This window comes from Lissotriton vulgaris, chromosome 6 (assembly GCF_964263255.1).
Source record: "Lissotriton vulgaris chromosome 6, aLisVul1.2, whole genome shotgun sequence".
NCBI classification, from domain to species: Eukaryota; Metazoa; Chordata; class Amphibia; order Caudata; family Salamandridae; genus Lissotriton; species Lissotriton vulgaris.
Window position 1 is genome coordinate 222,384,429 of NC_141694.1, and position 25,636 is coordinate 222,410,064.

General features: G+C 49.3%; 1 protein-coding gene across 2 annotated transcripts in view; it reads left to right on the forward strand.

Annotated features, from left to right (window-relative positions):
* Positions 1-25,636, forward strand: part of UBXN2A (UBX domain protein 2A) — a 215,705-nt gene that overhangs the window by 146,588 nt on the left and 43,481 nt on the right. The window lies entirely within an intron of this gene.

Consider the following 25,636-nt stretch of genomic DNA (forward strand, 5'->3'; position numbering starts at 1 on the left):
AGCTGCTATAGTAGCCTCGAAGAAAGTCTTGACAGTTCGCCTCTTCAAATCCCTCCTGGGGATGATGTCATCTTGTATCCTCCTGACTCCTCACTGTCGACTACGAATGGGACCTCTACAGGAGGTGCTCTCGAAGAAGTGGGTCCAAAGCACAGGGTAATTCGACGACCACATAAAAGTGAATCCTCAGATGGTCGGAGCCCTGCAATGAGGGATGTCATCTCAAAACCTGTCTCAAGGCTTGTCATTCCTGCTTCCGGCTGCTCCTCATGTTGTCACAATAGGCGCCTCCTTGGAAGGTGTGGAGCTTTTCTGCAAGAGCTACAGATAAGCGGAAGGTGGTCTCCTATGGAGAAGAAACTACATATCAATCTGCTCGAACTGCGGGCGGTCTTCCTGGTTTTCAAGCTTTCCTGCCAGGAATAAAACATTCCCTCGTGCTCATCTGGACAGACAACACCACGACTAAGCACTACCTCAACAAAGAGGTAGGGACACGCTTGCTGACACACTCTCGTGAGTTGCAAAAAAATCTGGAATTGGCTCATACACCACAATATAACCCTAAGGGCGGAATATGTCCCAGGCAAGGACAATGTGCTCACCGACGCGTTGAGCGGGCAGAAAACATCGTCACACGAGTGGGAGCTAGATCAACAAGTTATCGACCAGATCTTCTCCAGATGGAGCACGCCGCAAATCGATCTATTTACGACGAGAATGAACACCAAATGCCCACACTACACAAGTTGGCATCCCCAGTCAGGGTCTCTAGGGAATGCATCTTCCATCGCATGGCGCAACGTCTTTGCGTACGCCTTTCCGCCATTCCTGATGCTTCCCAGAGTCCTCAGGAAAATTTTGTTGGAGCCTTGTACTCTAATTTTAATAGCCCCAACTTGGCCGAGGCAGCATTGGTTCACAGAGCTCGACCGTCTATCCCTGGAGCCGCCGGTCCACCCACGGCAGTATCTATCTCTGCTTAAAATTAACAACTATCAAGTTCAACATTCTGATCTGAAGTCTCTCAGGTTAGCCGCCAGGCTCCTGAGTTCAGAGAGTTCCACAATCTGAATATTCCACAAGACGGTAGACATTCTTGCCACAGCAAGGGCGGATAGCTCGACCAAGACTTTATCCCTGAAACGGGAGCGCTTTTGTGTTTGGCTTGCAGATCACGGAATTCGGCCTTTCTCCACATCACCGGAGCAAATATTACCTTATCTATTACATCTGGCACAGTCTGGCCTAGCCCACTCCTCCGTTAAAGTACACTTAGCAGCAATATCTCGTTATATAAAAACCTCAACGAGTCCATCGCTCTGGTCAAGCGGGTTGATTAAGCAATTTCTAAAACGATTAATCAGATCTCCCGCCAGTAAGGATGTTGTGACCTACCTATCTCAGCTCATGAAACACCCGTTTGAACCAGTACACAGAGCTGACCTAAAGTATGTCTCGTAGAAAACAGCACTCCTCCGGGCGCTCACATCGGCAAGGAGGGTCAGGGAGCTATAGACGTTTTCAATCCAGGATCCCTTTCTACAGTTTTAAAAATGACAGAGTAATCCTGAGAACCAATCCTAGGTTTATCTCAATAGTCCCGTCGGACTTACACCTAAATGAACCTGTGGTTCTGCATTCCTTCTTTCCAAACCCAAGCATGGCAGCTGAGAGATCGCTGCTTTCTTTGAATCTCAAGCGATGCTTGAAGTTTTACATTGACAAAATGAAAACATTCAGGAAATCTAACCAGCTATTCGTAGCTTACAGCAGACCTAGGAAAGGTCTACAGCTTACCAAGCAGAGCAGCTCCAGATGGATTTCTGCAGACATTGCTTTCTGTCATGACCAAGCTGGACAGCTATTGCATTCCAAGGTGAGAGCGCACTCCACGAGAGCTATGTCCACCTCTATGGCTCTCTTTGCAGGGGTGCCAGTCATTGACATTTGCAGGGCGGCAACATGGAAGTCGCCGCATACCTTCACTAGGCACTACTGCCTGGATATGGAGCTGATGTATGATGCAGCAGTGGGACAAACAGTGTTACGCCATCTATTTCAGTAAGGTGAGCCTTCCTCCGTCCCTCCATCCTACTCTGGTATGCACATTTCTTTACTAATACTTATTATGGATGTCTAATGATGGTTCATGCTTGCATGATGTGCCTTATCTAAGGACTTGTATATGCTGTTCCATCAGAAATGTGCACTCTGCATTGCTGGCTACTCTGATTCAGGCATGTGAATCTATGAAAGACACCCATAATACTGGATAAGAAATGCGTTACTTACCTGTAACTGCAGTTATCCAGTATTGGTGTCTTTCATAGATTCACATGCAACCCTCCCGCCTCCCCTGGAAGGACTCACCTAACTCTCTGTGTCACGCCTACTTAGCTTAGTGCGTACGAAAATCTGAGGGACTGAGGCTCCTGCTAGGAAGGTTCTAGAGGGAGGTTATAGCTGATTGGCTCTTCTCTAGAGTTTGGTCCTTTTTACAAAAGGACATGGATATGTTACTAAGGTGATGCCTTTAGGCCTACTATTCTCTATGTATGTCTATAGGACATTACTTTTCTATGTACAGGAGACTCCCGTCTCGACGACGGGGAATGATTCAGGCATGTGAATCTATGAAAGACACCAATACTGGATAACTGCAGTTACAGGTAAGTAACGCATTTCTTATATCCTCTCATCCATCATCTAAGTTGCTGCAGCTGTAGGACTCTGCTGTTACAGGAGTTAATGTAGGCGTTGTGGCCCCACCCTCTGTTTCAGTGGATTGAGTCTGTAGGGAAGAAGTTGTTTTCATCGGAGAGCCTGGCTCTTCTGCCTTGCAGCTGTTTTAGAAAAAGGCATAAATGGTGGTTCATATTTTTTCAGGACAATGCGAGAGGAACAATTACCAATGTGCTTTTGGATTTCTTTGGACCAGCTGTACAACTTCTTAGGTCTAGTCTTGACTCTATAGTTCTTCTTAAACCTGCTTGGTTGTGCTTCTTGAACTGTCGTGGAGATGTTCAGGGACCTATGTTAGATGCTCTCTTTTATCGTTCCCACCTCTTTGACAAACCAGTTTCCCTGGTCATAGATGGAATCACACAGAAATGCATCGTTGACTGATCTTGGATCTTTGGAGCCTCCTGCAAGTGTACCTCATAGGTGGTATGAGAGGTTCGGAAGCTTGTGCTTAAGTGTCCTCATCAGCTGTACATACATACCCATTACTATTGATCATGTTCCTCCTTCGGAGGAGATTAAGACCTGATGCTGCAGGTTTCCACTTCTTATTCCCCAGATTCCTCTGTCAAGCCATTTTAATTTTTCCTCATCAGAGTAAGTTTCTGAGACAGAATTCCTTTTTTTTGACACTGTGTCTTTATGAGCCAATGGAGTCTTAGGCCTCTGCATGATGTTGATTCCACCTTTCAAGGCCCATTTGTCGAATTGCTTTCTTCCCATTCCCTTTACCACTACTTCAGAGTTACAAGGCATGGGGATGTAGTAGCTATGAGCAGCTATCATGGAGTAGAGCCTCCACTCCAGAAAAGGTTATGGCATGAGTTGTTTAGGTGTGTTTGGCCAAGCTGTTATGTTTGTTTGTAAGTTTTGGGTTGTTCTTCCTGAGGGACGACTTGTTTTCTGTTCTAGGTAGATTTTAGATTTCCGCGCAGGATTTGGTATTTATAATATTTACACTTCATGTTCTCTAACAGCTGGTATTGACGTTAACAGTGTTTTTATGGTTCACAAATGCCAATGAAGCAAACACAAGGAGATGATTGACTGAGCGCTTAACACTTTCAGACACTCACCCCCAGTCACAGATCTGGGTTGAATCCATCATCATTCTTTAGCTCACTTCGCCACCTCAGTTCAGACCCAGCTATATGCATATCAGTCTTGACCCTGTGCCTCATTGGACCAGTCCAGCCCGAACTGCCAAGCCAGGTCTTTCCTGACCCGGAAACAAGCATCCTGGGACTGGTTTCTGGGTAAGGCATCAGCCAGGCTAGCTTGAATCCAGTGGCATAGTGAGCAAGGGACCCACGTCTGGGCATACCCTGCCAACTTAGTGCGAACAAAGCAAACACAAGGCGATTATGGACGGAGCGCTGAAACTTTTCAGACACTCACGCCCATAGTTTGGATTGTGACTGTACATGTGATACAGCACATTTTTTCATCATATCTGGTATCCTTCTCTATGACCGGGCATGTATCTTTCCTCCAGCTTATGCTTCTTGTTCTTATCTTGAATGGGGGTGACAGAGTATCTTATCATTATTTTCCTTTCCCTCCCTGGGAAGGGGGGTGGGAGGGTGATATGAATTTTGATCCAGCCTCTGATTGCCCATTGTTAGGAGCGTTCGTTTGTTCATACCAATGCCTGTGACCACTTTGGAGTAGCGACGACATAGGATGCTTTATGATGCCGTTTGAGTACGGGTTGTCTCTGGCACTAGCCATATGTCGAGATGGTATGATACCACTAGGTTGCGCCTTTGGGGTGCAGAGGTGGATATCTTTCACCAACAGGACAAGGTTGCTTGCTGTGATAACCTTCATGTTGTTCTTTCTACGATGTTTGCTGAAGTGTCTCTTCACCTGTCAAGCTGCCTTATTTTAGCTGACTGTTATGGGCCTCAGTGGGGGCTGCTTGCACCTAGTTTCGAATGTGTTTGATATGAACTACATTCAGTAACTTTATGACTCGTTTATGTCAGTTCTTTCTGGGCTCCGAACTTGGTTGGTGTTTTACTTTTCTGTCTTGGGTCCAATATTTCACAAATGCAATGTTGCGGTCTTCTTGCTTCGCTCATGTTGCTTTGATTTTCTGGTTGTCTACCGCTTCTGCTCAATATTGAGTTTGGCATTGTTCACCATGGTGACATTTTGGTTAGCAGTTAATTGTTGTAAATATTGTTTGCCCCACAAATGGTTGACCTATGCCAGGCCTTTTCTGGCTACAAAGAAAAACATGAAAACCGTACCATCTATATGGTGTGATTTACTGAGATAAGGATTGAGTGGGCACTTATTCTTTTCTTTATATTAAGTTCCTTGGGAGCACTGGGTCAAGACTGTGTCTTTCACATTGTCCAGACGTATTCCCAGTGCTTAATTTGTAAAAGATTAAGTGCTGGGGCTGAAAATGCTGCCAAGGAGGCTACAGCCCACTTCTACCTCCGGTGTGCCCAACTTTCAACACCTGCACTGCCTCAGTCTCTATCCTGTAACCATGCTCTGCTGTCTGTCCCCTAAGACATGCATTTTGATTCTTTACCTACACCGACAGATGAGTGTGAAAACAAAATGTACACCAAATGAAAATGCTTTTTTTTTTAACATATTAATCAGTGTAGTCTGACTGGGTTTGTTGCAGGTCAGGAGGCTGTTTGAGCACAGCAGGTCATGTCACTGCTAGTGTTGCCTGTAAATAGTTTGGACCCGTTATGACGACGGAATAGGCATCCACGGCTCAGCTTGCTGTGACCTGCCTGCCACAGCACAAGCACTGTCCCCAGCCGCAATGCCTGAGAGATGTGAGTATGGCTGTTGCACCTACTGGCCTCAAGCACACTCAGCAATTAGCATGCTTGGAGCGGGCGCACGAAAACTGCAGGTGAGTCCATAGCGCACAAAAGTTGCGGTGGGCCACAGCCACATCAACCACGTTGAGGATAGTAGCAATGCAGGGCTGCAAGCCCCCACTACAATTATCCAATGGGAGGCCTAGGCTCAGCCAGTGGCAGGGTGCAGCAGATAGAGGGGGGGGGGGGGGGGGGGGGATAGAATGCAAGCCATTCGTTAATGACGACTTCTTGGATTCATGATAGGCGTGACGACATCATCACTAAAGTGATGATACACAATCATGCCTCCCTGAACAGATGCATGGCTGCCTATGAAAATATACCAGCCTGTCACTATGCAAGGTATGTGGTTCTTTTTATTTTAAATTGAGCAATTAATATTGAGGCCCCCACCTGCAGGACCAGAAATTGTAGCTCCGGCCCTGTGAAAGAAGTGTCGGTGCTGAGCACCTGAAAGCACCTGCTCAAATTAAGCACTGCGTATTCCTAGGCAGAGCATGCACTCCTCTTACGTGTGGTTATGATTCTGTATTTTGTTTTGCTGGAGTAATCCATCTGACGAACTCTAAATATGGCCCTAAGTAACTTACCATTGAAATGAAATATCTGGTGGGTACCCTGGCCACCTGCAGATTCATCAGGGACCCAACCTCCTCCCAGTTCTGAGGTTGTTCTGAGGTTGAAATTACTTTTCTACACTGCATTCCTGGTAGTTTTATCAGTCTTGTCTCTGCCTCTTAGGGTATGGAAAACAGAATGGGAATTGATGTCAGGGCGCTAGGGGTGACTCCATAGGTATTGAGAGGACCCCATAGGTTTTGAGAGGAACTATCTGGGAAAGTACTGGTGTTGAATAGGAGCCATGGCACCACCTACAGGTTAGAATAGCTATTTCAACTTTTCCGGAGCCATAGTGGCACCTAGGGAGATTCAAGAGTTGAGAATTCTACAGGTAGATAATAGTATTCACCAGAAATATACTCCCCAAAGATAAGGAACTTATTCTTCTGCTTTTGGACAGTGTGGTTAGAAGAAATGGTGAAAGCAATTCTCAGGCAAAGAACTCTGAAAATATGAATGTATGAACTAGAAAATGTTATTAGTAAAAAATGAATGGATGAAACCCTTCATAGAGTGCACAGCTACTCCGAAGGAGGATCCTATCGCTACTTTGAAAGGTCAACCAGCTACTTCCTATACATTTAGCACCAATAGATGCATTTCCAGTTCTTTAGAAAAATTAATATACACATTTTTTTGTTTCATAGTTATTAATTGGGACTATACAGAGTTCCTGAAGAAGGCATTTGCCGAAACGTTTTTGATTGGATTAATTGGTTCTGTATATTAGCATTGTGACTGTAACTCTATTTTTGTACCCTTACTTATCTATGTGATAAAATGATGTAAATGTGATGTTGAAAGAAAACGCATAATAGACAAAAGAGATAAATGAGATTGATTATCAAAAACATAACAGAAATAGATGTATTCCAGCTTCCCCTATGCTAACGGATCTAATTATCAAATGTCAAAATATACAAATTAAGGGGGATCATTATTCGCCTGCCTCACCTCCCGCATACTAATCATATGAGGATGAAATCCTGCACCACCACCGAGTCACTAATGTCATACAATAATCGTATATTGCTCAACCTTGGCCTGTCCGATCAGGAGCATAAAGATTCCCTAGCCCATCTACTGCAACTTCAGGAGAGTCAGAATACAATACTTGTTTGTTAAGTTCCACCCGGAGGCCAGTTGAAAAAAACAGCAAAGCATATTGGACCCCTTTCACTCTGCAGTCTCATTTCCCCGACAAGAATTCCTTACATTGCTGTTGAATGAATGGCGCAGAGTCCAAGAGAGAAGAAAGGACCACATTTGTACGCCTCAAGCTAGATAACTCGCTGTCACATTCTCCCGCACCTCTTGTTCCACGGAATTCTCGACGTCTGTTAATAAAGCTAAATTGAATTCCAGGACTTTCGTTTCACTTTTCGATTCAACGGGGTCCGCACTTTTTAGCCCAATCTCAGGTGCAATACCCTCCAATTTAGAATCCAGAGCTAGCATTTTCAGGCTCATATAGGAGTGAAATCCAACAACAGCCGCCATTACATCTCCCACTGTCGGTCCCGTCTTGCCTCTCACAGTATTGACAGTTCTCGTCTCTATCGGAGACCCTTTGGGCAGGATATTTAGTTCGGGAGTATTCATTCGGGCCTCTTCAGTCCCTTTGGTGGAACGGGTCTGGGTGGCACTCGGGTCGCTTACTGGCACCATGTCGTGCGCTGCATTCGTTTGTATTAATCCGCGTCCAGAGGCAAGATCTTCGGATCAACGCTATTTAACGGCCAACGATCGAATCAGCTGAGGTCTGGGATACCTCAGGCTGTCTTCCGAGATGCACTCACTCCGGTCGGGCGAAGTTGCAGTCAGTCTCCGTACCATCCACTATCTGGATCGTTAGAAAAAACACTTTGGGACTGTCAAAGTGATATTGCCTTACTCCGCAGTTGCTGCTGTTCGGATTAGAGGCCCACCATTGAAATTGGCAAATTTCGGCTTACTTCCGGGCCGACCGGTTCTTCTCGATCTCTCATGGCCGATGTTGTTCAACTCGCCTCCAGCCTCTCCATTACTCAAGGCCCCGGTTCCGAATCAGGTACAGGCCGCAATCTTTACGTCGACATTTCTCCGTCCACAAAGCTGGTAGATCACTCTGGATCACATGGTCGGGCATCGTTTCGTCTCATCTATGCGGGGGCACGGCATAGGTGTAAGATAAGTAGCAGGATCTTGTGGGAGGGGAAGGAGGTCGACGGAGCCAGGATCCTAGGCGGCCATCTTGGTCGCCAGCTTGGCCCTACCGGCCAGTGCACTTTTAATGAATTGGTACAATAAATTCTGATAAGCCTTTCTGCCAGATCCCTTCTGCCCTAATGAAAATGAAGAACTCCAATGTGACAATGATGCTCATTACCCCAGATGGCCAAAAAAAGTGTGTGTTCTGGAATTTCTACACATCGGAAGCTGTAATGCAATCAAAGTCCGTTGTCCAGGATGGAAGAGAAATTGCATTGCTCCAGTGTTGCATCTATGAAATTGACAGAATTGCTGTTGAGAGTGTGAAATATGGCCATCTGAAGTTACCCCATGTATTTATAAATATTCTCAAAGAAGAAAACCATTCACCAGAAATCCCATACAGAAAAGGATCGCCCAAGGATCCTTCTTCACAATTCCTTTGGTAAGAGACTTTTTGGAGGATCTAGAAAAGACAACCTTCTTCTCCCAGTAGCTTAGTTTGGTACTTTCTAAATTGATGGCTCCCCTTTTGACCTTATATGTCAGCAGCAGGGTTAATAAACTTCAAGCTCTTTCTCTAACCCTTTCCATGCTCATGACGGCTCCAAAGGTGGCGTGTGGTCATGACTGCGTGAAGCCGTCATGCCGCTCCGCCCGCGCGTGACTAATTCCCCGCCTGTGTGGGCGAATTAGTGAGCGGCATGACGAGCACACACCGCCCGTGACTCATGACGGCGTGGAGCCGTCAAAAGTACCGCAGCGCCATGCCTAGCCCCGCCCGCGCCGCAGCGGAATTCGTGGCGCAGGGAAGGGGTTAATATATTTTTACAGTCTCCCATCACAAACTAGTGGTTTTAAGGAAACTCCCGAATCCCCGGTTTAAATTTTTCCTCGGCTTTCCTATTAATCAAATATTCTCTACCAGCATTCTTCAGTAATCCCTACCTAAAACGAACCAACTCTTTGTCTTTTATGGTCCACTCTACTGGCATGGCTTACTCCAAACAATGATTTCTGTATTATTAGTCTTGTGTATTGCTTTTTATTATCCGTTAGTCAATGAGCCCCTTCTAGAGCTCACTGTACAGGAGAAAAAGCAGCTACTGTAGCCTGGTTAAAGAATTTCCCTGTAGCAGAGAAGTAAGGCAGTCACTTGTAAGTCTATCCACACTTTCACAAAACACTGCTGTTTAAATGACAAATCTGATAGACATCTAGCAGCAAATTTCTTACCGGCTTGGTGATCGTCGTCATGACATCCGCCACTATAGCACACTAACGTCATCCGTTGAGAGAGCTACCTGTTGTCATTTTTTGAGAGACGTTTTGCTACTTTTTGTTGACTTCTTTTGGTGTGTAGGAGTCTTGTCAAGCAAGAAGATGCGGGGTCAAGCCATGTTGTGCCTGTCACAGTGCCTTGTCGGTCACAGACCCCCACTTAGTGTGTCTAGAGTGCGACCACCACTCAAAGTCATGCTTCGACTGCTGGGCCATGACGCCGAAGGCTTTGAGGGAGCGGTCCCTATAGGTGCGCACGGCCTGGCGCCCGGCACCTCCGAGGTTGCCTCATCAGTCCAGGTCCAGGTCTTGGTCGAGAGGAAGATTCTGAGCGCCGCTCTGGTGAATCGAAGTCCACTCCATCAGGTAAGAGGCATCACAAAAACCACAAGAAGTCAAAGCCTGCTTTGACTTCACCCCGCACGTCTCATGACGCGGCAGTAGAACCTCTGCATTTGACGCCCCGCGGTCAGATCCGCGCTTCCCTTCCTTTCCGGGTGCAGGAGCGACTCACCGCCTAGCTTAGAGTTTTATGATGCCATGTGTGCCATTTTCTGACAGTCTGACCCTGCTGGCGCACCTTCGAGCTCCGCAGGCACAGATAATGGAGGCGTCCCAGTGGGTTCCGCGGCTCCAGTCACGGCCTCGGAGTGGACCCGTTCCCGGGACTGAACCGGCACCAGTCGCACCTCCGCAATGAATTTCCCTTGTACCGCGTCCAGCGCCGAAGTCCTCTGACTCGCCGGCGCCCACCGGTGGGATGCCCCATCCTCATACACGATGTCATGGAGCCGGTCAGACATCCTCCTACGCCGAGATTGGCACTGACGGAGTTGTAGGTTTGCATGTCGTTCAACATGCCTTATTCTGAGGGGTTAGGGCTGGATGAAGAGGGTTGGTAGGTGGAGTAGCATACCTTAGAAATCCAGCACCCAAAAGAGATGGACTGGTATGAGGAACTGAGTGATGCCAGTGGTTTGGACACCGCCCCAGACTCTGGCATGCTGTCTCTACCTACCTTGGCTACAGAGGAGGGGGCATCATTTGCTATGGTGGTGCATAGGGCTTTGGAATTTGTGGAACTGCAGGTCCCTACGGTGGCCGTCAAGACTAACGTTGACAGAGGTCCTGCCTCCTGGGGTCTTCAGCTCGGAACCCTTCCTGCCTTTTAATGAGGCCTTAATGGACATCCTTCTGTGCACCTGGTCCAAACCCAGCTCGGGGGCTTCTGTGAATAGGACGTTTGTCCGCCACCATTGCCCTACGCCAGGCACCCCGTTTTTCTTCACCACCTTCCCACCCCACCAAGCTTGGTGGTCCAAGCTCCCACTTCATGTAGGATTTAGAAAATAGAATGTTTTCTTCCTCCATTCTGGCATTGCAGACTGTGAACACCAATTGCCTTTTGGCCGTTATTCCCATTCTACATGGGACACGGTTGGGCAGGTGTTGCCCAGGGTCTTGGAGGAGGACTGGGCTCTACTCTCCCAAGCAATTTCCGACAGGAGAGATGCGCCAAGCCACAATCCCCTCCTCCACTACAAAACCTTCCTAGTCCGATCCTCCAGGATCATTTACAGCCAGTTGGCGGCAGAGTATGCCATCCTCTCCACCACTGGCGGGACATCACATCAGACAGGAGGATTTTGCAAATTGTCCAAACGGGTTACTCCCTTCCCTTCTAGACTACATCTCCGTCAATGCCTCCAGTATATAATGGCCTGACGGAGGGTCACTTTGCCCTGTGGGAAGTCAAGACTCTCTTGGCCAAGGAAGCTATAGAAGAGGGTTCATGGGCCAGAAATAGGCTGTGATTATTTGTCCTGCTATTTCCTGGTCCCACAGAAGGACGATGGCCTTCATCCTTGTGAGAAGTTGGCCTGATATATGATGCTCACTAGTTCTTTTTTAATTTTTTTTATTTATAACACCTTTATTTGCGTACTTAGGTTTATACACAGCTTGCAGCCTACAACCCCCAGGGCCGGCAGCGTATCAATCCCAATGGCCAGGCTACTGAACAGTTTGGTGGTACACAGCCAAAGTGCCGACAACCCTGAGGTCCGGCGGCGTACGTTTTCCTGAAACAAAATCATAATTCTGCATAACAGTGATCACACTGTAATTCCAGGTCACTTGGTATCTTGGTATCAATATGTCAGTACAGTGTAGTTCATATTCTGGTACGTGAACGGCAGCGGTGTATTTTCTTGACTAAAAACAACCCTCACTAGTGCATAACCCCCTAAGTACTACCGCCCCCCCCCCGAGAGTATGATACCCCTGAACTCCCCCCCCCCCCCCCAAACTGGTTAACTGGTTACCTAGCCTACGTGTCTGCTACTTGTCACACTAGATGTTGCGCCTGCCCTTGTGTTACCTTGCTATGTAAGTACCCACCCTCGTGTGTCATGAATGTGCCTCCCCATTCAGAGCTGCCTAGTCTGAAAATGCATCAAACCTCGCGGGAAAGTAACGCCACAGTCATCCATTGCCCTCCACATCCCACGGAGCCCCTGGCCAGCCCCCCTGCCCGGTCGTCTGGATATTACCCATAGTGCGGGCAGAAGTGAATTCCAGTCTACTTTGCCACTATTGTGTCTCTGCCTGCCTGTCAGTCTGAGTGTCGGCAATGCCCTTTCTGGTGCTCCTAAAGGTATTATATAGACTCCAGAAGTTCTTCGGGCGGCTCGTGGGAGGGAGTAGCTCGCTATAGTGTTCCGATTGCGTGCAGCAATATAGCATGTCTCGAGCCCACCTTTTCCTCGTCGGGGTGGACCTCTCATCCAACACTGCGCCACTACTCGTCGAGCCATCAACAAGCCCATATCTGTCAGTCGTCGTACCGCCACTGGCAATCCTCTGGAGTGGCCGAGCAGTGCCAGGGCTGGGTCCGCAGGTAGTTCAATTTCTAGTATCTCTCCCATCTCCGCTATCACCGCCTCCCAGAACTGGTGTATTCTGTGACATCCCCACTCCAAATGAAAGAAGTCAGCGTTAGGCGCATGGCATCTCTCACACTCAGAAGATTGCCTGAGACCATAGCGGTGCAGTCATTCCGGAGTGTAGTACACTCTTTGCAAAAATTTAAAGTGGATCAACCGGTTTCGTCCATTTAAGGAAAGCCTCCTGGTGCTCGTACAGCAGTATTTCCACATGGTGTCATCTATAGTGATCTGTAAATCCCTCTGCCAAGCGAGCCTGGCTTTCGAGGGTTCCTGAGCTCTGTGCGGGGTAATTGCTTTGTATAAGTGAGCTATCATTTTCCGTGATTGTACCGTTATAATGACATGGGAAAGTTCCGGAAGCTCCGGGGGCTCTTCCAGATCTGGACCCAAAACGTCCTTCAGAGCACTATGGACTCTGTGAAACTGAACCGCTGCAGCAGCGATGTGCCGTCCGATGCCTGGGCCACCTGTTCCCAAGTTCTCGCCTTGCCATCTACGAACAGCTCGCCAGCCGTCCTAATTCCCAGCTCATGCAGCTCCTGCACCACGCCCTTCTCCTCGACAGGTGGTAGCCAAGGGCCCATTCTACTGCCATTAAAGGGGAGTACATCAAGTTTCCTTCTCTGGCCCTTAACAACGCATTTCGTGGCCGTGATCGAGTCCAGCACTCCAATCCTGCGGTCCATGGGGGTGCATATCGTGGCAGGTATCGGAAGAGGGTCAGCGAATAGTCGTTCCATCCGCACGTGAGGAATGTTTGCTTCTCCGTGAATCCACGTATGCAAGTGGGCGGCCTGTGCCACTCTGTAATATCGTTCCATGCCATGTCTGGAGCTCCTAGGCCACCCAATTCGTACAGAAGCGTGAGCTTAGTCCATTGCACTCTCGGCTGCTTATCGCCCCAGGCTAAGCGAACCTTGAGTTTCGTCAGGTTCCTGAAGAAAGCTTTCGACAGTATGATGGGTAAATTGTTGAATAGAAACAGGAACCGGGGTAGCACCACCATTTTCATGATGGCTATACGACCCATCAAGGATAGCGGGAGTCTGCACCACTTCTCCACATCTTCCTCACATTTACTGAAAGCCACACCGTAGTTCTCGCGGACCAATACCTCAGCGTTCGAGTGGATCATAATGCCTAGATAGCGCACCAGGTCTGTTGACCAATGTAGCTGGTATTCCATTTCGAAGTGGTTCGTCACCGGGGTCAGCGGGAACATCACCGACTTATTCCAATTTATCTTGAGTCCAGAGAGCAAAACCCGCAACATGAATGGCCACTCCACGGAGTCGAAAGCCTTCTCCATGTCTAGGAAGATGGCAACAACTTTCGTGTCTTGCCTGACATGTTGAATGGTCCCCAGCACTGTACGAATATTGTAGGTTAAGTTCCTTTCAGGCACACAGCCTGCCTGCTCCGGGGCCACCAATTCTGGAGCTATTAGAGCCAGTCGTGTGGCAAGTACCTTTGCGTATAGCTTCGCATCTACATTTAGCAGAGATAGTGGTCTGTACGAGCCGCATACATTGGGGGGCTTACCGGGCTTAAGAATAGCGACTATTAACTCCTCTCTCATTGACTGTGGCATACAGCCATCCTCACACACCTCATCAAAGAGAGAAGATAGATGCGGGATTAGTTTGTCTTTGAACGCCTTATAGAACCCCACTGTTAGGCCATCCGCCACAGGAGCGCTATGCACGCGCATGCTAGCTAATGCTTCCGATATCTCATCTTCATGTATAGGGGACATTAGGAACTCGCGATCAGATTGTGTTAAGAAGGGCAGTTGTATGTGTTCTAGGTAGTCCTACATGTCAGCCTCCAGGTTTTCCGTCCTGGACATGTACAGATCTGAATAAAAGTCTCTAAACTCCTTCAAAATCTCATTGTCTGTCGTGACAGTGTCTCCAGCAGCTGTTTCTAGTTCAGTTAATTTTGGGGTCCTCCTGCTGTTGCGCAGCATTTTAGCTAGTAGAGAACTTGGATGCTCTCTTTCCCCGTATGTTCTCGCTGTCGCATATTTCCCCATATGGCGTACTTCCCTATCTGCCTCTTCGTTGAATTCTGCGATAAGGGTCTTGATTTGATCTGCTATAGCGGGATCGGAGTCGGTCAGCTGTTGCTTCTCTAGATCTGGCAACTGTGACTCTAGGTATTTCAAGCGCTGGCGTATAGCTTTTAGGACACTTGAGTGTTTGGCCATAGCCAGCCCGCGGATGAATACCTTGAACGCTTCCCACACTGTTTGGAAGCTATCAACTGAACCAATGTTTGTTTCAAAAAAGAAATCAATTTCCGCTGCCAGTTCCCCTCTAAAGGCGTCATCCTGCAACGAGTATGGGGGAAAACGCCATGTAAAGGGAGGAATCCGAAGTATCGGTGTCTCCAGAACCAGTAGTAGTGGCGAGTGATCTGAAAGGGTACGTGATAAAACTGTACATGACAGTATGTGCCTAGAGACTGAGAAGGAGGCCAGCCAGTAGTTAATCCTGGTGTGGATGTCGTGATATGCTGAGTATCCCCCTCTATTGGTGTTTCTACCTCTCCATACATCAACTAAGTCTAAAGTCAGTAACTCGGCCTGGAGTGTGACCGCAGCTGCCGAGGGTCTACGCTGAGGACCTGAAGATCTGTCTAATTCCGAATCTATCACTAGGTTGAAGTCGCCCCCCCATAGCAACTGTGCTGTAGAATATTCTCGGCAGCACCTTGCTAACTTCTCGTAAAAGTCTGGGGAGTCGTAATTTGGGCCGTACACGTTAACCACAATAAGAACATGTCCCTTCCCCGTGCATCTTGAAATGAGATATCTACCCTCTGGGTCTGCTTGCACTAGTCTCAAATCTAACTAGGATCTGGGATTTACCCACGTTAGGACTCCTCTGGAATGTGTAGTGAACCCCACCACTGTGGTGTTCCCTGATAAACCCCTGCTTTGTAGCATTTTACTTGTTAGTGGGAGATGTGTTTCTTGAATGAGAGCGAAGTCGATGTGATGCCTCTGCAGATAATTCAACACCTTCCTCAGTTTCCGGTGATCGTTTAACCCTCTGATATTCCAAGTTAAAGCTCTAAGGGTTACCATAGCATCACCAGCATGTACTCCGGGGGTACTAGTCATCTGAGCCATTGGGATGGGTAACAGCAGTAAGTCATTACAGAGCAACATATGTTCACCTTACTAGCATGAGGAACCAACGTTAATTCTTCAAACTTTACCCCTCCCTCTCCAGCGCCCCCCCTCTCCACCCACAGCAGACCCACCCCAACCTGGTCCGTCAGAAGTCTATCCCCCACCCCCCTCCCCAATGTCAGGACCCCAACTTTGAATACCAACAGCACAACCATGCTTAACGTGCAGGGGCCAAGGTAGCCTCGAGTCATAGTCTCTACCCAAATCTCAGATCTCTCGTTTAGCCCTCCACCCGCCCCCGCCATGCACAGGTCATGTAATTAGAGCAACGTCTTCTTATTCTTTAGCTTGCAATATGCACTCCCCAGTTATTCCACCCTGCGCAGAAATCACTGCATGATCAATGTCCCCTGTTCAGAATAAAGCAGTACAAAGTGTCCAATACTAGAACTTGTGAAAAAAGGAAAGTGGAAAAAGATCATGCGTCTAGATCATGGGTACTCACAAACTTTCTCTCAGGGGCCAAATTTACAGTGTGGTTTGTGGCCGAGGGCCACACCGGTGGGGGCGGGGTCAGTGGGGGAGGGGGGCAGGACTAGAGCAACAAAAAAAAACTGTGACCATGAGGTTGAACACAGGCCAATGCAGCCAACGCCTTCGTCCACTGAGCCAACAGACCCTGCATACACACATCCCTCACTCTCTCTCCCTCCCTCTCTCTCCCTCCCCCTCTCTCTCTCCCTCCCCCTCTCTCTCTCCCTCCCTCTCTCTATCTCTCTCCCTCCCTCTCTCTGTCTCTCTCTCTCCCTCCCTCCCTCTCTCGCTGTCTCCCCGGTTTCACTCACTCTGTCGCCCTCTCTTTCTCTCTGTCTCCCTCTCTTTATCTCTGTCTCCCTCCCTTTCTCTCTGTCTCTCTCTCTCTATCACTGTCTGTCTCTGCCTCAAACTGTTTCTGTCTGTCCGTGTCTCTATCTAGCTCTGTCTGCCCCAGTCTCTATCTGCCCCTGTCTCGATCTGTCTCTGCCTCTATCTGTCTGTAAATGTCTTTATCTGTCTCTGTCTCTATCTGTCTCACCTCACCTGGCTCTCACTCCTTTCTGCCCTATGTCACCTCACCCCCCCTTAGTCCCTGGTGTCCTCTGTCACCCTCTGCCATCTCACCTGGCTCTCACTCCCTGCTGCCCTTCATCACCCGCATCACAAATATCAGATTATTTTAGCATCTTTTCAGCAGTTAAAGTGGCAATGCAGGGAATAGGATTTATTGTCTTTAATTCTGGCAGGCAGCAATTTGCATTCAGCACCCATACATATAGAAAGAAGCTGAGAAAAAAAGGGCAGAAAAGGCAGACCAATTTGAAGGAATGGAATCAAGGTTAGTAAGTTCACCATTCGGAAGAAGCAATGCTATTTAAATTGTAGCAATATTATGTAAAATGTTGTCATGCCACAGACGCGATTTCTCAGATGTCAATATTTGAACAATTAACCAGTCCCGGGGATACATTAAGCCACTGTAGGCAGCTGCCTGGCCGCTTGTAACTGCAAGTTGGCACCAGATTGCATGGCAAAGGGAGTACCCAAACGCAAAATCTTATTTTGCCTGTGCTTCGAAAAAATTCCTGCTGTGAAGTTGAGATTAATTAACTATGAAAGCCAGCAGTAAATGTTCCTGCAAAGGCACCGAGCATAGTCACTGTTTCTTTATGCTAATGTCAATATGTTTAGCAAAAGGGGCACAAACCACCTCAACCCCCATTCCCCCTCCTCAGTCCCTGATGTCCTCTGTCACCTGACTCTGCGCGTCAGCCCGGTATGAGGCAGCTTCCCCTGCACGAACACAGCCGCACCCAGTACTTAACAGGTCTTTAAAAGACCATTTAAGTGTTAATGAGGCTTTGTTCACCTCTTCTTAGTGCCCCTGCAGCTGCCCTCTGAATATCGCTCGAATCGCCTGGCACGTCTCTCCGAGTCCGTGCTGATGCAATCAGTGGTGTTTGCTGGCACTTTCAAAAATACAAATAACACAGGTATGCTGTCAGTAAGGTCCGCGGGCCGCCAAGGAAGGCTTGCCGGGCCGCTGCCGGCCCGCGGGCCGTACTTTGAGTACCCGTGGTCTAGATCCTCAGACCTCTCCTCCCCCTCCCGCGCTCCAAATCACTTATCTTTAATAGTCTTCATTCCTCGGAGTTTAGATCGTCCTCTCTTGCGCCTCCTCCGATGGGCCGTTCGGAGTCCCCATCCGCCAGCCACTGCACTGGTGTGTAGCAAGTGCCCGTGCCAATGATAAACTCAGTCCTGGTCATCCAAACGGCTGCCACAAGTGCCCGTGCCAATGATAAACTCAGTCCTGGTCATCCAAACGGCTGCCACTCTCGCCCGCCTCCGGATTCTCTACATTGTCTGAATTCTGTTCCCTCGACCAGCGTTTCATGGCTTGTTGCAGTTCTTTGGGATCCGTAAATATGTGTGAGTGTCCACGTCTGTTAACACGTAGTTTTGCTGGGTAAAGCAGTGCGTAGTCCAGGCCCATCTCTCTGAGACGTTTCTTGTGTGGAATAAATTGCTTGCGCTCTTCCTGCACCTTCGCCGTAAAATCGGTTTACAGAGATATGGCAGACCCTTCATATTGCAGCGGTTGTTTGGTCCTCGCTAATCTGAGCGCGGTGTCCCTGTCTCGATAGTTAAGTAGCTTCGCTATTATGGGACGAGGGGGCGCTTGGGGCGCGGGCCTAGGGACCTGTGTGCTCGCTCCACCGTGAACATGTTCGAGAACATTCCTTCTCCCAGGAGTGTTATGAGTAGCTTTTCCACAAAGTGCTCCATTGGGCCCGTGTGTGTGCTCTCGGGAAGGCCCGTGATGCGGAGGTTGCTGCGCCGCGACCGCGCCTCCAAATCCTCCGTTTTGTCCTGTAGGACTTGCATCAGCCTCTCCATCTTTTTATTCGTTGTGTCCAGGTCTGTTTGCGCCTCTTCCACTTCTGTCATCCTTCTCTCTGCCATATTGTGTCGTTCTGCGTGTTTATCCAGCCGTTCCGCCATACGGTCCATTCTATATGTCATGGCATCCATTTTGGTGCCCAGTGCAGAGATGCTAGTCTGCAGACTTTGCTCCATAGAAAGCAGCATGGCCTTAATGTCCGAGCTCGTCCCCTGGGCCTCCTCTGTTCACGTTACATTCCATCCTCTGGCAGTGGGCTATGCTGTTGTAGTCTTTTTTGTTCAAAGGGCAGTCTGCTCTGAGTTCTATCGCCTTTGCCCATCTTGTGGCTGGCAGCCCACACGTCTTCAGGGAGATCACGCGTTCTGTTCGCTGCGCTACGGGGCACTCCAGGTGTGTTGCTGCTATCCCCCTCTCCTCGGTGTCGCTCGTAGCGCTTCTTGCTCCTTTGTAAGAGCGCCTCACAGAATGCAGGAGGGGAGCACTGCGTACCTCCCCCGATACTTCGTGTGTCGAGTACCGTGTCGCAGGACCCAGGCACTCCACTAGATCAGAACAGCTGAGGAACAGGCCATCTGCCTTACGTCCTTGTGCGTCCGGTTTCACAGAGGTCCTTCCGGCGGCAACCAACGGTCGAGTGAACTTCAGAGGGGGGGGAAAGGATAGTCTTCCCCCTAGGTGACCCAGTGATTTCACGGTCAGGAGATCCACCATAGGCCAGGCGAGCCCCAGTTCTCAGCACAGGTAGCGTAATGGCGCTCGTATATCGATTAATTATGTACGGCTCACTTTCGCGCCACTTATGATTATTTGTACCATGCAGCCTTATTTGTCTTTTCCCAGGGGGGGATCGTGGCGTCCACGTTGTCAATGTTGGTGTGGCTTGTCGGTCTCTGGGCTATCATCTCCCAAACACCCAGGGGCCCGACCTTGCAGAGTCACAGGCCCTCGCCGTCGCTGTAAATCACCGGGAAACCGAAGCCTTCGCTGCCTCCAGGCGCACACTCCGCTCGACGATGGTTGGAGGCGCAGCGCCGGAGAGACCGCACCAAGGTGTGAGACCTGAGTTGCGTCCCCTACCTCGCCGCTTCATGCGCGGTGTTCCGCGTTTGCCGGCCAAGTCGTGCGCCGGAGCTCCAGGTCCCTCCTCCCCCGGCAGCCGCACGTCGCGCTACGTCGCCCGGGTACTAGGCGAGCGCGAGACCGCGGCTTCACGGCCTACCAGGTCAGAGGTGCCGCCGGGCCGCGGCGCCGTCCAGGATGCGTTTCCTCACTTCTTTCGGGGAGACGCAAATCTACCCCGCTTCAGGGCATCTGGGGGAGCTGGAATTCAGCCTCGATCGTCGCTCTTTCAATGTATATTCAGGATAATTGTGCTGTGCACGGCGGAGCTCCGGCTTCAGGCGTCCATTGCGCTTGCTGGCTAGCTCCGCCCCCGATGCTCACTAGTTCTAGTGATCACCTTGTATCAGTCCAAACAACCCTTATGGTGATTGGTTGTAAGTCAACCTTATAGACCAGCTATCCTAATGGTAGCATGGACAAAGCAGTCTTAGGCTAAACTCTTTTGGCATGTGAAGCCAGCTGTTTTACCACATATAACCCCTTGAATACCAAATGAAAGGACGCCACACAGGTAGTTATGAAAATAAACAAGATATTTATTAACTAACAAACACCTCTGAACTCTTTATGAGATCAGAGGGCTAAGCACATGACAAGACTCTTAAGGAAAATACGTTAAGTTGCACGAGTTACAATGTTGCCCTAGGGGCGCAACAAACCATATACTAAACAATTGGTATAAGGAAGTCGATTAAAGGAATGGAGCTGTCCAGAGGCTGTAGGATCGCTGGGACTACACTATCCTAACTTTAGGTAAGTAATAGGAGGCCCACGGAACGCGTGTGCAGAGTGTGAACTCACACGCATGATGCGTAACAACGTCTATGGACAGTACAGTTCAAGCAAAAGGTGAGTACGGACAATCCTGACTAGTTAGAACTAAAACGACTGTGAAACTGGACACTAGGAGAGTCAATCTACACATGAGTACCGAAATGCTCTTGTTACCTCACCCACGGGCTGCGGGTGCATAGGTGCGAAGTCGTGTCGGGTCTCTGCGTTGAAGTCTATGGAGCCTGAAAGAAAAGATGCTGCAGGCGACCAGGAGGAAGATGTCCGGTGCGACCCAAGGGTGGATCGAGGAAGAAGAGGACCTGAAAGCAGAGGGGACAATGTTCACAGTCACTAGCCAGTGACTGGAGTGGAACCAGGAAGGAACCAGAGGCTGTCGTCGCGATCAGGTGAAGAGTCGACGCTTGACTCTGCAGCCACGTGGACCAGGTGGTGTCTTCGACGACCAGGATGGAGGCACGAGCTGTCCCACACAGGCTCTCGCTGTCGGCGGTGTCGGATTCGGATTTAGTCAACAGGCCTTGGCAAAGGCAACCCACGCGGTGAGTGGAAAAGACGTCTGGTGCGGACCAGGAGGGTCCGGGATGCCTCTCTTTTGGAAGGAAGCAAGGGCCAGTCTGGAGCAACCAGACCAGCAGTGATGATGTCGTGGATCGTCGCCTAGGAGGCCACTAGCCAGCCGGCAAGTGACCAGACAACACGTTGAGCAGCAAACAAGCAGAAGGGCCCCACGCAGATCTCGTGGATGCTGGAGGGCTGGTCTTCGGTGCAGGAGCTGCTCGGGGCTGGGGCTTCTCAGTCCCCAAAGCACTTCGTCGAGGTTATCTCAGAAGTCGTGCTGGAAGCAAAGTGCAGTTTCTCCAAGATGGCCGGTCCTACGTGTCTCGTCACACTCACGGATCTCAGCTGTGCTGCAGATGTAGGTAGAGGTCGGAGAGGTCTGGGAATCCGGGTCTCGTCGGGCTCTGAAGTCTGGATCCTCGAGGGAAGATGACAAAGTGAAGCCGCTGGACGCTGATGGTGCCTGCTTGTGCAGGGTGGACACACCTTGCCCACAAGAGAGATTTCTTCAGTCTTCTGTGTAGAAAGTCGAAGTCCAGAGTTTCTTCTTGTAGAGTTTCAGTTCAGGATTAATCTGATTTGGAATGGGACCAGCTCCTACCTTTATCCTGCTAAAGGGGGCTGTACTATCACTAGGTCCCTCCTATGGGTGGGACCAGGAAGGGGGGTGGTTACACCCCTATCCTTTGTCCGGTGTCGCGCCAGAGCTGGGGCTGGAGTGCCCCAGCAACTGGTTTGAACCGGTGTATGCACAGGGCACCTTGTGTGCCCCAGGCATGTCTCATTCCTTTCAGCCCGGTCCTACCTAATACACAAAATCCTGTCTGGGGTGGTGCTAGCACCTCCCAAGGCAGGAAACCCTTTGTCCAAGCCTCCCTCACTGGAAGGACTCTCAGCAGCAGGAGGTCAGACTTGTGTCTGCGGTGGCAGCATCCATTTTGTGATGCTGAGGCTAGAGTTAACTTTAACCGGGGTTCACAGTTAGGTACATGTCGTGTCCCTCTAGAAGGGTGGAATGCTACACCATCGCCAGAATTGGAGAGGGGGTAGTATTCCAACTCGTATGACACCTTACTCGACCTGTTTTGATAATGCTATGCCAAAGTTAGCAATAACCGCGAGGTTATAATGCACTTAAGAGTATATGGTATAGCGTTATCATGGAAACAGCTAAAGGACTTGGTTCCGAAAGCTGTAGACAGGCTCGGCTCATGCCAGAGCACTATCTCACATAATTCCAAGCACTCTGCCTCCAGGATTGTTAAGGCCTGCCATAGGAGTGACTTATAGGAGTATATGTGTCCATTTTAGGTTTAGATCTAGGTATACTATATCTAAAGCAAAGGGTGATTACACCACCTTGCCCCAGCTGATTGATCAGCCAGTTGTGTCAGATTTGGATGGCCAGCCAGGGGTGGCATAATACATGCTGCAGCCCCTGGTAGGCCTTGGGCTCACGTATGCCCTGGGTACCTATGGTACACTGTACAAGGACTTATAAGAGTGACCCAATACCAATTGGTAAATGCACCTAAAGTACATTGATGTCAATTTAGAGAGAGAACAGCTAGGCTGTGGGTCTGATTAGCAGGCCCACAGCCAGGGAAAGTCGTAAACCAGTGAAGCAAAAAGCAAAAATATGGGGTGACCATAGGATTGCAGACCCTACTCTCCTACAATCCTATCCTAGACCTCAGAGCTTTCAACTTCTTCCTCAAAAAGGAGAAGTTCAAGATGCTCACCCTAGCTCAGGTCCTGTCTGCTCTGGACACGGGAGACTGGCTGAGTGGTAGCGTTGGACTTAAAGGATGCTGTGACAATCTGGAATGACTTGAGGGGACACAAAGTGAAGGTAGACTGGGTTTTATTGGTTTAAGTAAACGCCTTCGGTGCACTATGCTTCTATAGTAAGGTAGAGGGGTTTCCGAGTCCTTCTTGGCTGGGGAAAGACGCTCCTTCCAGAGGTCCAGTCCGCTTCTTCTCCTATCCAGGGTGCTGGTGGGGGTTGAGGTCTCGGAGTTGTGAGGGGAAGGTAGTGAGAGGAACGGTCGAGTGTTGCTTCAGGGTGGTTTACCCCTTTCCTGCCCGCCCACTCGGAGATACGTGCACGTACCTGGGAAAGCCACGCTTCCCTTGAAGCGTGGCTGGGCGAAGCGCCTTGTCGTTGGCCTCCTGGCTTCTCTGCTCACTGGCTCGCCTCTGCTGCCTGTAGTTCGCTGCACCTTCTCTCAACGCTGTCCTCCACTTTTTTACCTCCGCTCCCGTCAGTCTTTTCTCCGGGTGTACAACACACCGGTGAGTCTTTGCTTCCGCAATTTACGGCGTCCTCCTCGTCCTTGTCGGGACTGGGGGCGGGACTTCGCTCCAACTCCACCCAATTAAAGAAACAGTGTTCCCCTTCCAAGCTGGGTAAACCCGTCGCCTGGTCGGAATGCCTCCAGTTCTCGGTTTGCTGCGGCAAAAGAGGGGAGACGGTACTGGTTGTATCTGTAGTGGTCGTTTTCCAGTAAGTCTCATTTCTGTCCTGCTCCACCCCGTCACACACCACTCCCCCTGGAATCTCCCGATCGGGGAGTGGGAAACGTGAAAGAAAGTCAGCACTGCCATTATCAGCCCCCTTTCTATGACAGACTTTGAAGGAGAATTGTTGGAGTGTCAAAAACCATCGTAGAACTCTGGGATCGTGGGAGATGTAACGGCTCATCCATTGTAGTGGAGCATGATTGGTGTAAAGGGTGAATGGGTGTCCCTCGAGGTAATATCTTAACTTATCTACGGCCCATTTCACTGCGAGACATTCTTTCTCTATTGTCGGGTACTTCAGCTCCCGGGGAAAGAGTTTTCTGCTAATGTATAGTATGGGATGCTCTACCCCATCCGGGGACATCTGTGACAAAACGGCCCCCACCCCATAGTCAGATGCGTCGGTGTGAAGGATAAAGGGCTTTGTGAAGTCAGGGGGAAGACAACACCGGAGTGGTGGTGATGACTCTTTTTAGGGTGTTGAAGGCTTGCCAGATCTCGGGGGAAGGGCTTTGATAGGTGCTCTATCATCATGGTCTTCCCTGGCAGATCCGAAAAAAGCGGCGCAAAAGGAAGCAGGATGTTATGTAGGCTCTCTTTCTCTGTTTGTCTAAGGTCTTCATTGACCACTAGTTCTTCTATTGTTGAGGTAGATCATGCCCTTGTGGGTATGGTGAGGTGATTGGCTTTAGGGGGAGGCCCGATCCACTTCTTCAATGTGTTGATGTGGTAGGTCTGTGTCTTTCGGGGGGATATCTGTAACCTGTATGTCGTTTTCCCCACAGTGTCAGCCAATTTATATGGTCCTTTCTATTCTTATTGGAATTTCTTTGTGGAAGAGGGCAATAAGACCAGAGCCCAGCCGTCCACTGCAAGTCGCCTCCATTTTTTTCCTTTGTCGTAACACTCCTTTTGTCTTTTCTGGCTGGTTTCTAGATTGGAGTAGGCTAGCTCCCTTATTTTTCCTGTGTTGTTTTTAAGGGTCTGACTATACTCCAATAAGCTTTTCTCTTCTCCTGTTCCTTCTGCTTCCCAGACTTCCTTGGTTATGTCGAGTAAGGTTCTGGGTTGGCGTCAGTATAGCATCTCAAAGGAGGAACATCCCAAACAACTTTGTGTTTGTCCTCTGATCACATATAAGGCTAATGGAAGGATGCGGTCCCATTCTCTTCCGTTCACTGAAAGCATTTTTTAAGGGTAGCCTCGAGGGTTCCATTGTAGTGTTCCACTAGTCCGTCAGTTTGCGGGTGGTATACCGACGTCCGTATCTGGTGAAGGTCCAGTAGTCTGAACACCTCCCGCATTAAGCGAGATATAAAGGGGGTGCCTTGATCCGTTAGGATCTCATTTGGGAATCCTACCCTAGAAAACAGCTCAAGGAACTTCTCTGCTATGACCTTGGAGGTAGGGACTTTTAGTGGAAATGCCTCTGGGAATCTAGTGGCGTAGTCTACTATTACTAGGGCATACTGATACCCCCGACGGCTTTTAGGGAGGGGTCCTATCAGGTCCATCCCTACTCTTTCGAAAGGGGTCCCTATTATTGGCAACGGTTGCAAGGGTACTGCAGGTGGTCTATGAGTATTTTTCTTTTGACAGACGTCTCAGGCCTGGCAATGGATTTTAATGTCCTTATACATGCCTGGCCAATAAAAATACCTCAAGACATTCTGAGTTTTCTTTTCGCTACCAGTGTGCCCTGCTAGAAGATGGGTGTGAGAGTAGAACATTATTTGTTCCCTAAATGAGGTCGGGACCAGGAGTTGGAGGGGATCATCTGGACTCGCCTGCCGGTATGGTGGGCCTTCCTTAATCACAAACTTTGGGTACCTGGCGTCAGGGGTGGTTTGAGTATAATGAGCCTGCTCCCAGGCATGAAATAGCGTAGCGTCGTTACTTTGAGCAAACCTAA